Source organism: Globicephala melas, chromosome 8 (assembly GCF_963455315.2).
Source record: "Globicephala melas chromosome 8, mGloMel1.2, whole genome shotgun sequence".
Lineage (NCBI taxonomy): Eukaryota > Metazoa > Chordata > Mammalia > Artiodactyla > Delphinidae > Globicephala > Globicephala melas.
The window spans coordinates 53,509,524-53,520,432 of record NC_083321.1 but is presented as its reverse complement, the minus strand read 5'-3'; the positions used below and the strand labels follow the sequence as shown (position 1 = coordinate 53,520,432).

At 41.0% G+C, this 10,909-nt stretch overlaps 1 pseudogene; it reads right to left on the bottom strand.

Moving 5' to 3' along the window:
• Positions 1-991: 991 nt before the first annotated feature.
• Positions 992-1,395, bottom strand: LOC132597762 (prefoldin subunit 4 pseudogene; annotated as a pseudogene).
• Between the last annotated feature and the right edge of the window lie 9,514 nt (positions 1,396-10,909).

Genomic DNA, 10,909 nt, shown 5'->3' with positions numbered 1-10,909 from the left:
TTGCACCGTTCTGCCTAGCCCAGGCGACCCTGAAACATGCCCCTCGAGCCAGCCTTCCTCTCTAATGGTTCTTTCAGCTCCTGTCAGTTATCAGGAGCCCTGGCTCGGCTGACAGCCAGCGTGTCTGCTGCTGATGCTTGGATGCCCACATTCCTGGGCTGTGACAGGGAGCGCACCCGGAGCCCAGGCTGGGGGCACCCGGAGGGGTTCCACTTGGCTGCAAGCCCTGGGGCCCGGCTGTCTGGGGAGTGTCAGGAAGCAAAGAACTTTCTCTCCTTCTTACTGATGGGGGCAGGGGGAGATGTCTCTAGAGGCTGATATGGCAGGAGCTGGATAGGGTGCAGACTCAGCCGGGCCCTGAGGCAACACCCGGCCCTACGGAGGACAGACAGAGCGGCAGGGGTGGGGGAGTGCGGAGCCAGGAAGTGTGAGGGGGCAGGAATGAGGCTAGGGGTCAGTGGCTGATCAAAGGAGAGCCATCTGAGCCGCAAGACTGAAAGACCTCAGGCTAGAAAGCCAGACCTAGCTGGATTTGTGTCCAAGCTGTGACATTTCTTAGCTGTGTGACTAGGGGTGAGGCTCCCACCACCTCTGACCCTCAGTTTCTTCATCCTTAAAGTCCTTAACACAGCCTGGTACATCCACAGCAAGCCTGCCGCGGAGCCCTTCTGAAGCCAGAGACACTCAGGGTTCACTCTCAGACTGGAATTGCATTTAAGAAGTGCACCTAAACAGATAAAGCCAATAGAATAATTTATCCTTCTTTTTTTTAAAAAAAGTCATTTTAAACATTATTCAAGTTTAATACAGAGGACAAACTAGTGGTTACCAGTGGGGAGAGGGAAGAGGGGAGGGGATTAAGAGGTTTAAACTATTATGTGTAAAATAAGCTACAAGGATATATTGTACTCAGGGAATATAGTCAATATTTTATGATAACAAAAGAATTATTCAAGTTTATTAAACAAATTTTTAAGGTCTTATAAGATGTTCAACTTTCATCAGCTTCAAGATTTATGTTGCTCCCAAATTTTGCATATGACTGAACTTCCAAATCTAATACTCACTGAATTGACTGCAGTCTGGATTCTAAGGCATCAATTTCTTCTTGTAAATTTTTCTTTGCTTCTTCTAACACTTCTTGTGCTCATTGTTGAGAATGGCTCATGAAAACATCGCCAATTTTAAATCATTTTGATATCATTAAGCAGTCATCACCTGCAAGCATGATGTCCCCACAAGCATCTTCCAGATTTCGAAGTTGTTTCTTTTTTACTTCTATTTCTTCCTTCAGTTCTGGGATTCTACTTGTCTTCTGTGCAAATGTGTCTTTTGTTTGTCTTCAAAAGTAACATTGACATCTTCTGCAGCCACCTTCTTCACAGTGGCTGCCATCTTGGTAGAATCATCCATTCTTTACTTGATTCTGTTGAAAAGAAAACTGAATCTAAAAACACTCGGTGCAATGCTCTCAGAATCCATTTTCTTCTGTCCACTTCTGTCCTCTGCTTAGTTTGGCTGCTCTCACCTCAAAGGCCCTGTAAACCTCCAACCCTAAACTATTCAGCTCTTTCTCATTTCCCTCACCTCACCCCCAGTACTTTATTAAGCGGATTAACTTGGCCCCTTGTCCAGCGATAGGGAAAATAAAGGGAAAAACTGCAGGATCCCTCATAGGATTCCTTTGGCAGGATGGGATCCTGTGTAGTGACCCCTGTCCCATTCCCATTACTACTATTATTTAAAGCTGTGACAGGACAAAAATGATTAACATATGAGTATTCAAGAGCTTGTCCTAACCCCTGCCCACTAAAAAGACTACATTTTCCCTTCAGTTTCTGCCCATCCTCGCCTGTAAGGAGGGTCTTGCAACGCCAGGTAGAATCTTTTACTTTGGGAATGGAGAACAGAGTTGGAGGGAAAGCAGAGAGGAACCAGATCAGAGGGCAGCAGGGAGGGGGAGGGACTTGGCAAAAGAAGTTAAACCTATTTACTTTCTTAAGAATACAGGAGGGAGGTTTCACTACTGCCCAAGATGTAGAAAGCTGGAAGGAGAAGTGCCCCCATCCTCACAAGAAAAAGCCAGATAAACTACAGATAAGATTATAAAGAGGTAGCTTTGGGAGTGAGGATGTGCAGGACTCTCATCTGGAACAAAACCCTTAAGCTACTTGGGCAAAGGTAGCGAATATTTTTGTCCCCAGGGGCACAGGCAAGATCCCACTGCTGATGAGAGAAGGCTAAAAGAAAACTCCCTCTACCCTGATAGAGGGCAGAGAACTGTCCCAGGCCCAGAAGCCTGAACTAATACCACTGCTAGAGGTCCCCTCCTGCCGGAGGAGGGCAGGAAATCCTATTCAGTGCAAGACTCACCACAAATGTAAGGCAGAGATTGGCTTCCATGGGGAGGAGGGGCAGGAACACTGAGAAAGCCCCACCTCTGAGGCCCAGGCACACAGGTCCAGCCTAAGACTCAGCCAGACCCATGACAAAGAGGACATCTCCCCACTCACTGATCCAGACGTTGGGACTATCAGAGGAGGACTTTAAAATACCTAAAATTAATATATTATAGAATCTAGTGGAAAAGGTGGACAACACACAAGAACAGATGGAAGAATTTCAGCAAAGAGATGGAAACTCAGATTGAGTCTAGTGGAAATCCTAGAAATAAAAATCACAGTATCAGAGATGACAAATTCCTTCAGTGGCTCGTCAGTAGACTGAAAATGGCTGAGGGGTGATTCAGTGAAGACAGACCAATAGAAATTACCTAAACTAAGACACAAAGAAAACAAGAGTGACAAAAAACAAACAAGCAAAACAGAGAACTCAAGAGCTGTGAGATAATATCAAACAGTCTAACGTAAGTGTAATTGGAGCCCCAGAAAGGGGAGAGAGAGTGAGAGCAAGAGTGAGGGTCCTTTTATTGTTCAAGAGGAGGGTAGGGCTTCCCTGGTGGTGCAGTCGTTGGGAGTCCGCCTGCCGATGCAGGGGACAAGGGTTCGTGCCCCGGTCTGCGAAGATCCCATATGCTGCAGAGCGGCTGGGCCCGTGAGCCATGGCTGCTGAGCCTGCACGTACGGAGCCTGTGCTCCGCAACAGGAGAGGCCGTAACAGTGAGAGGCCCATGTACCGCAAAAAAAAAAAAAAAAAGAGGAGGGTAAGGATATTAACTACATTGGATTTTGGTAAATTCATGATGCTCTTTTAATGTCTAAAGAAACCACTAAGAAGATAAAAACAGAGCATATATCTTGATATGATTTCAATTTTCTTAAATTTACTGTGGCTTGATTTGTGACCCAAGATGTGATCTATCCTGGAGAATATTCTGTGCGCACTTGAGAAGAAAGTGTAATCTGCTGTTTTTTGATGGAATGTCCCATAAATATCAATTAAATCTATCTGGTCTATTGTGTCATTTAAAGCTTGTGTTTCCTTATTTATTTTCTGTTTGGATGATCTGTCCATTGATGTAAGTGAGGTGTTAAAGTCCCCCACTATTATTGTGTTACTGTCGATTTCCTCTTTTATAGCTGTTAGCAGTTGCCTTATGTAATGAGGTGCTCCTGTGTTGGGTGCATATATATTTATAATTGTTATATCTTCTTCTTGGTTTGATCCCTTGATCATTATGTAGTGTCCTTCCTTGTCTCTTGTAACATTCTTTATTTTAAAGTCTATTTTATCTGATATGAGAATTGCTACTCCAGCTTTCTTTTGATTTCCATTTGCGTGGAATATCTTTTTCCATCCCCTCACTTTCAGTCTGAATGTGTCCCTAGGTCTGAAGTGGGTCTCTTGTAGACAGCATATATATGGGTCTTGTTTTTGTATCCATTCAGTGAGCCTGTGTCTTTTGGTTGGAGCATTTAATCCATTCACGCTTAAGGTAATTATCGATATGTATGTTCCTATGACCATTTTCTTAATTGTTTTGGGTTTGTTTTTGTAGGTCCTTTTCTTCTCTTGTGTTTCCCACTTAGAGAAGTTCCTTTAGCATTTGTTGGAGAGCTGGTTTGGTGGTGCTGAATTCTCTTAGCTTTTGCTTGTCTGTAAAGCTTTTGATTTCTCCATCGAATCTGAATGAGATTCTTGCCAGGTAGAGTAATCTTGGTTGTAGCTTCTTCCCTTTCATCACTTTAAGTATATCATGCCACTCCCTTCTGGCTTGTAGAGTTTCTGCTGAGAAATCAGCTGTTAACCTTATGGGAGTTCCCGTGTATGTTATTTGTCATTTTTCCCTTGCTGCTTTCAGTAATTTTTCTTTGTCTTTAATTTTTGCCAATTTGATTACTATGTGTCTCGGTGTGTTTCTCCTTTGGTTTATCCTGTATGGGACTCTCTGCACTTCCTGGACTTGGGTGGCTATTTCCTTTCCCATGTTAGGGAAGTTTTCGACTATAATATCTTCAAATATTGTCTCGGGTCCTTTCTCTCTCTCTTCTCCTTCTGGGACCCCTATAATGCAAATGTTGGTGCGTTTAATGTTGTCCCAGAGTTCTCTTAGGCTGTCTTCATTTATTTTCATTCTTTTTCTTTATTCTGTTCTGCAGCAGTGAATTCCACCATTCTGTCTTCCAGGTCACTTATCCATTCTTCTGCCTCAGTTATTCTTCTATTGATTCCTTCTAGTGTAGTTTTCATTTCAGTTATTGTATTGTTCATCTCTGTTTGTTTGTTCTTTTATTCTTCTAGATCTTTGTTAAACATTTCTTGCATCTTCTTGATCTTTGCCTCCATTGTTTTTCCGAGGTCCTGGATGATCTTCACTATCATTATTCTGAATTCTTTTTCTGCAAGGTTGCCTATCTCCACTTCATTTAGTTGTTTTTCTGGGGTTTTATCTTGTTCCTTCATCTGGTACATAGCCCTCTGCCTTTTCATCTTGTCTATCTTTCTGTAAATGTGGTTTTTGTTTCACAGGCTGCAGGATTGTAGTTCTTCTTGCTTCTGCTGTCTGCCCTCTGGTGGTTGAGGCTATCTAAGAGGCTTGTGCAAGTTTCCTGATGGGAGGGACTGGTGGTGGGTAGAGCTGGCTGTTGCTCAGAGCGTATATCTTTGAGACTAGTAGAGGGGAATATGGAATGGCACCAAATAATCAACCCAAATGAAGGTGAGAAAGGAGGGAAAAAGAAATAAAGTAAATAGAAGCACAAGTAAATGATAGATATAAATCCAATATATCTGTATTTAAATAAATATAAATAGAGTAAATGCTCTAGTTCAAATACAGAGGTTTTCTGTTCATCAAAAGGCATGATAAAGAGTGAAACGCAAGCCATAAAGTAAGGAAAAACATGTGCAATGCATTACACCAGAAAAGAAATTACACCCAGAATATATAAAGAAGTTCTAGGAAATAATGAGAAAAAGATAAGAATCAAATTGAAAAATGAGCAAAAAAACTTGAACAAGCACTTCATAAAGAGAAAATTCAAGTGGTCAATAAATATATGAAAATAAACTCAACTTTAAGAATAATCAGAAAAATGAAAATTAAAAATAAGATTTCACTCAAAATAATTTGTCACTAGAGAAACACAAATTAAAACAACAATGACATTCTACTACACAATTATTAAAATGGCTAAAATCCAAAAACTGGACAATACCAAATGCTGATGAGGATGTGAAGTAACAGAACTCTTATTCACTGCTGGTGGGAGTGAAAAAATAATGTATATGTATACACACACACACATACTAGGCTTGGAAAAACTTGTACATATACAAAAATATTTCTAGCATAGCAAAAAACTAAAAACCATCCACTTTTGTTAGACTGGAAAATACATAGTGTTATGTCCATTCAATGGAATACTATACAACAGTAACAATGAACAGCCACATCCATCAACATAGAAATAACTTACAAACATAATGTCGAGTGAAAGAAGCAAATCATAGAAGGATAAATTCAGTATAACTTCACTTATATAAAGTTCAAAAACTGAAAAATGTATTATTTAGTCATGCACAAGTAGATGATAAACTATTAAAAAAAACAAAAACAAGGACATGACTATAATAAAAACCAGGAGAGTGGTTTTGTCTTGAGAAGAAAAGAGGAATGTGACAAGAAGAATCACAGACTTGGAGAGTGGCTGGCAGTGTCCTATTTCTTAACTTGGTTGGCTTCTACACGAATGTTTGATTTATAATTATCCTTTAAACTGTATAAAAACGTTATGTGCTCTTCTGCATAGATTATATATTTCTAATTTTAAAAATTATTAATGAAGAGTATAGAACCATCTATTCCTACTGCATTAGCCTCTTTCTAGTGCTAGCACTTTAGCCTGCTAACCTGCAGAGAGCAGTCAACCTACCCCCTCAGGCCCTGCCACTGGTAGAGGCAAGGTTGGTATCACTTAGGCATGACCTTCACCCACTCCCACTACACTTCATGCCCTGCTCCCTAGTGCTACTATTTCTACCACCAGTGCACATTTCTGGCAATTCTCTTTGGCCTGGGTAGCTCTTATGCAGTTAACAACTATGTGCCAGGTACTGTTCTACGAACTGTGGATATAGCAGGGAACAAGACAAGAAAACTTTTCCTCAACCAATTTACATTATATTCTAGTGCAGGCAGACACATATGTCAATAAACAAAGAAGGTGGTTTCAGGTACTAAGTTCCATGGAATAGATAAAATAGGGTAACATGGAGTCAGAAGTAGGCTTTTGCCAGGACAATGTGGGAAGGTCTTTCGGAGAAGATAATACTTGAGGGGAAACATGTCTGACGATGAAGGAAGCAGTTCTGTAGAAAAGACTTCAAGACAAAATTAACAGTAAGTGCAAAGGTCCTGAGACAGGAATCAGTTTGCCATGTCTAGGAACAGAGAGAAGGCTGCTGTGGCTAGAGCACATGAATGAGGAGAAGGACGAGATGAGGCTAGAGAGGTAGGCAAGGGTCAGTCGCACCAGGGTTAGGGGGAGGGATGTCATCCTAAGTGCAGTGAGAAGCCATAGGGTGTTTGTTTGTTTGATATTTAACCCAAGGGTTAGTTACAAAATTTAAAACAACTCTTTAACAACAGCTTAATTGAGGTATAATTCACAAGCCACAGAATTCCCCTTTTTAAAGTGAAAATTCAATTGTTTTTACTGTATTCACAGAGTTGGACAATCATCTCCACAAACAACTTTAGAATATTTGCATCATATCAATATGAAAAAAAAGATGAAAACCACATACCTATTAGCAGTCACTTCTTCTCACCCCGAACCCCAAGCTCTAGGCAAGGGATGATCTACTTTCTGTATGGATTTGCCTATTCTGTACATTTCATATACATGGAATTATACAATATGTGGAGTTTTGTGACTGGCTTCTTTCACTTGGCATTTTTGTTTTGGGCCCTTTTTTCTTTCTTTTGGCTTTCTTAGTGTAAAAACTTCTTTTTCCTTTACTTCTTTTCTGTCTATTAATTAATAAGAAAGAGATGTTGAAGTCTCTGAACATAATTATGATTTTGTCTATTTTTCCTTGCAATGCTAGCAGTTTTTCTATAATATATTTTCAAATTATTAGGTGCATATGCTTTTAGAATTATGCCCTTCTGATGAATTCACTCCTTTCTCATTAGGAAATGATATTCTTTATCCCTGATTATATTCTTTGCTCTGAAATCTACTTTATCTGACATTAATATAGTCACTCGAACTCTCTTTGTACTATTGATAGTATGGTATATATTTTTCAATCCTTAAAATTGAAGTATAGTTGATTTACAATATTATATTAATTTCAGGTGTACAACATAGTGATTCAATATTTTTTATAGATTATACTTCATTTAAAGTTATTATAAAATATTGGCCATATTCCCTGTTCTGTAGAATTGATCGTATAATCTTGTATTATTTTATACATAGCAGTTTGCACCTCAGTCCATTTACTTTTAACCTATTTATGACTTTATTTTTCGAGTGAGTTTCTTGGACGAAGCACGACGTTGAGTCTTGGTTTTATATTTAATCTAATGCTTTATACCTTTTAGTTGAGGGTATATAATTTACATTTAATGTGATTATTTGTATGGTTAGGGTGAAATCTATCATCTTGCCATTAGATCTATCTCTTTGTTCCCATGTATGCTCACCCAGCTTCCCTTAAGGACAACATCCCACATAACCATAGTGTGTTGTCAAAAATCATCACCTTCATTTTTGAGACTTATTTTCAGTGGGTTCAGAATTTTAGGTTGATAGTTCCTTCAGTACTTTAAAATATTGTCCCACTCTCTTCTTGCTTGTTTCTGAAGAGAAATCTGTTATTATCCTTATTTTTGTTCCTTCGTGTTGCGGTATGTCTTTTTCCTCGTGCTGGTGCTAAGGTTTTCTCTTCATCATTGATTTTGAGCAGTTGACTGTGAAGTGTCTAGGTACAGTCTTTCATGTTTCTTGCACTTGCAGTTCATTGAGCTTCCTGGATATGTGGGTTTATAGCTTTCATCAAATTTGGGGAAACGTTGGCCATTATTTTCAGGTATTTTTCTGTCCCCTACTCCCTTTTGTTTCCCCAGGGTACCAAATTACACACATATTAGACTGCTTGAAGTTGTCTCACAGTTAACTGATGCTCTTTTCATTTTTAAAAGTTTTCTTCTTACTCCCTGTGTTTCACTTTGAATAATTTCTATTATTGTCATGAAGTACCCTAATTTTTCTTCTGAAATGCCTAATCTGCTGCTAATCTCATTCACCGTATAGCTCAGATATTACAGTTTTCACCTCTAAAAGTTTCAATTGGCTCTTTATATCTTCTATGTCTCCATTTAAAATTTCAATACATATATGTAGTTATAAAAACATTTTAAAACGTTCCCCTCTGTTAGTTTTTACATCTGTGGTAATCCTGGGCCTGTTTTGATTATTTGAGTTTTCTTATTGTAGGTTGTATTTTCCTGCTTATTTGCATTTCTGATCATTTTTATTCGATGCAAGTAATTGTGAATATTACCTTGTTGAGTGTTGGATATTTTTATATTTCTATAAATATTCTTGAACTTTGTTCTGGGGTGCACTTAAATTAGTTTGAAACAGTTTGATCCTCTTGGGCTATTTCTTTTAAGGTTTGTTAGGCAGGATGAGAACGGCAATTCGTCCAGGGCTTATTATTCCCCACGACTAAGGCTAAACTCTTTTGAGCACTCTACCTGAAGCCTTGTGAAATATGTAGCTTTTCAGTCTGGCTGGTGGGAACCAACACTATTCCTGGCCTTGTGTGAGTGCCAGCTACTATTTCCTCTAATATTTCCAGGTGGTTCTTTCCCCAGTCCTTTGATAGTGTCTTCACACACATGTGCCAATCAGCATTCTGCTGAACACATGAGGTGTCCCTCTGCAGATCCCAGGAGTTTCTCTGTGACGCGCTCCTTCCCTGTTCTTTGTCCTGCACGGTCGATCTCCCTTAGTCTCTCTGGACTCTTAGTTCTCCCTTCTCAAGCACCAGCTCCTCCTGGGTTCTCCTGTTCTAGGGTCTGGAAACTCTCTCCTGTGTTAGGTTCCCCCCTCTCAAGAATCACTGTCCTTTGGTGTTTGTTGTCTAGCGTCTTGAAAACCATTGTTTCATATATTTCATTTGGTTGTTGTTTTTTCAGGCAGAAGAGAAATCTAGTTCCTGTTATTCCATTTTGGCCAGAATCAGAAGACCGTGGCCTGAGGGGTCCTATTGAGGCACGTTTGTAGGTTGGAATGATCTAGGAAAGGGAGAGAGGGAGAGAGAGAGAGGGTGCTGCAGAGAAAGGAGATAATTGAAGGAGGGAAATCCTTAAGAAGCAGGAGGATGTCATCCAGATCCCTGGGAGAGGGTGTGATCTTACTAAGGAACTGGAATACTTTCTCCATTATGACTAGAGGGAAGGCAGGCATGTGGGTCCAGCTGTAAGTAAATCAGTAGGAATAGTGGTTGGGAGAAGTGTCTTAATTTGGGTTCCGCCCGCAGACCATGAGACAAAGAGTTGCGTGTAAGTCATTCTTTAGGAGGGGATCCCTGGAAACACTATTACAGGAGTGGGGAAGTGAGGCAGGCAGGGGAAAGCAGCAAACAAAGGCAACATGACCAAGCAAGTTACCACTGTGGGTAACTGGAGCTTAGCGTGGGGAAAATGCCTCCGAGTTATCCCAAATTAAGAGGTGAGAGAGCTGGCTTATTTTGTTATCAGCTCCCATTGGTCCCTGGTTGACTGGAGGGCCATAAATTTCCCAGCATTTCACTACCTGCATGGGGCACAACAGGTCCCTGTGCCAGAGAAAGCCCTTGGGCGGACGGAGAGGCCAAAGCTGGGAGATGGAGTCCAGCCAGCCGCCCCTGAAATGGAAACGCTTAAAGTGGCGATGAGTGGGGCACCAATAGTATCTCAGCGTACGCTACAGACGGTCACTGCCACTTGTGAGTCCAGGGTTTAGTCTATACAATATGAGGCAAGGTCATTGTCTGAGGGGGAGATTGGAGGGATGAGGAAATGTCACTCTCAGTTGGGGTGCCCTAAGTGAGACTGCACAGGCCCGGGTGCTACAGCTGTTGATCAGCCCTTGATTTTAATACAGGCACACACGTGTGTGTGCACAGGCAGCCATCTTCCTCAGAGCACCCCCACGGCGCGGAGTCCATAGGGCTGTGTAAGGCACACAGCACAGATGTGGCGGAGGGAGCAAGAAGCAGTGGAAAGAGCACTAAACGTGGAGCCATGAGCCCTGGTTCTTCCCTTTAGTGATCTGTGAGATGCCAGGAACTGGTTTCCCAGTCAGTAAAATGGTGCTAACTTACCTCCCAGGACTATTGTGAGAAAGAAGGGAAACAGGGCACGTGAGAGCGCTCCATAAACTTAGAGCACTGTGTACACACTGCCAGAGGCCACCTGGTACTTGTAAGACGCCCCACAGAAAGACTC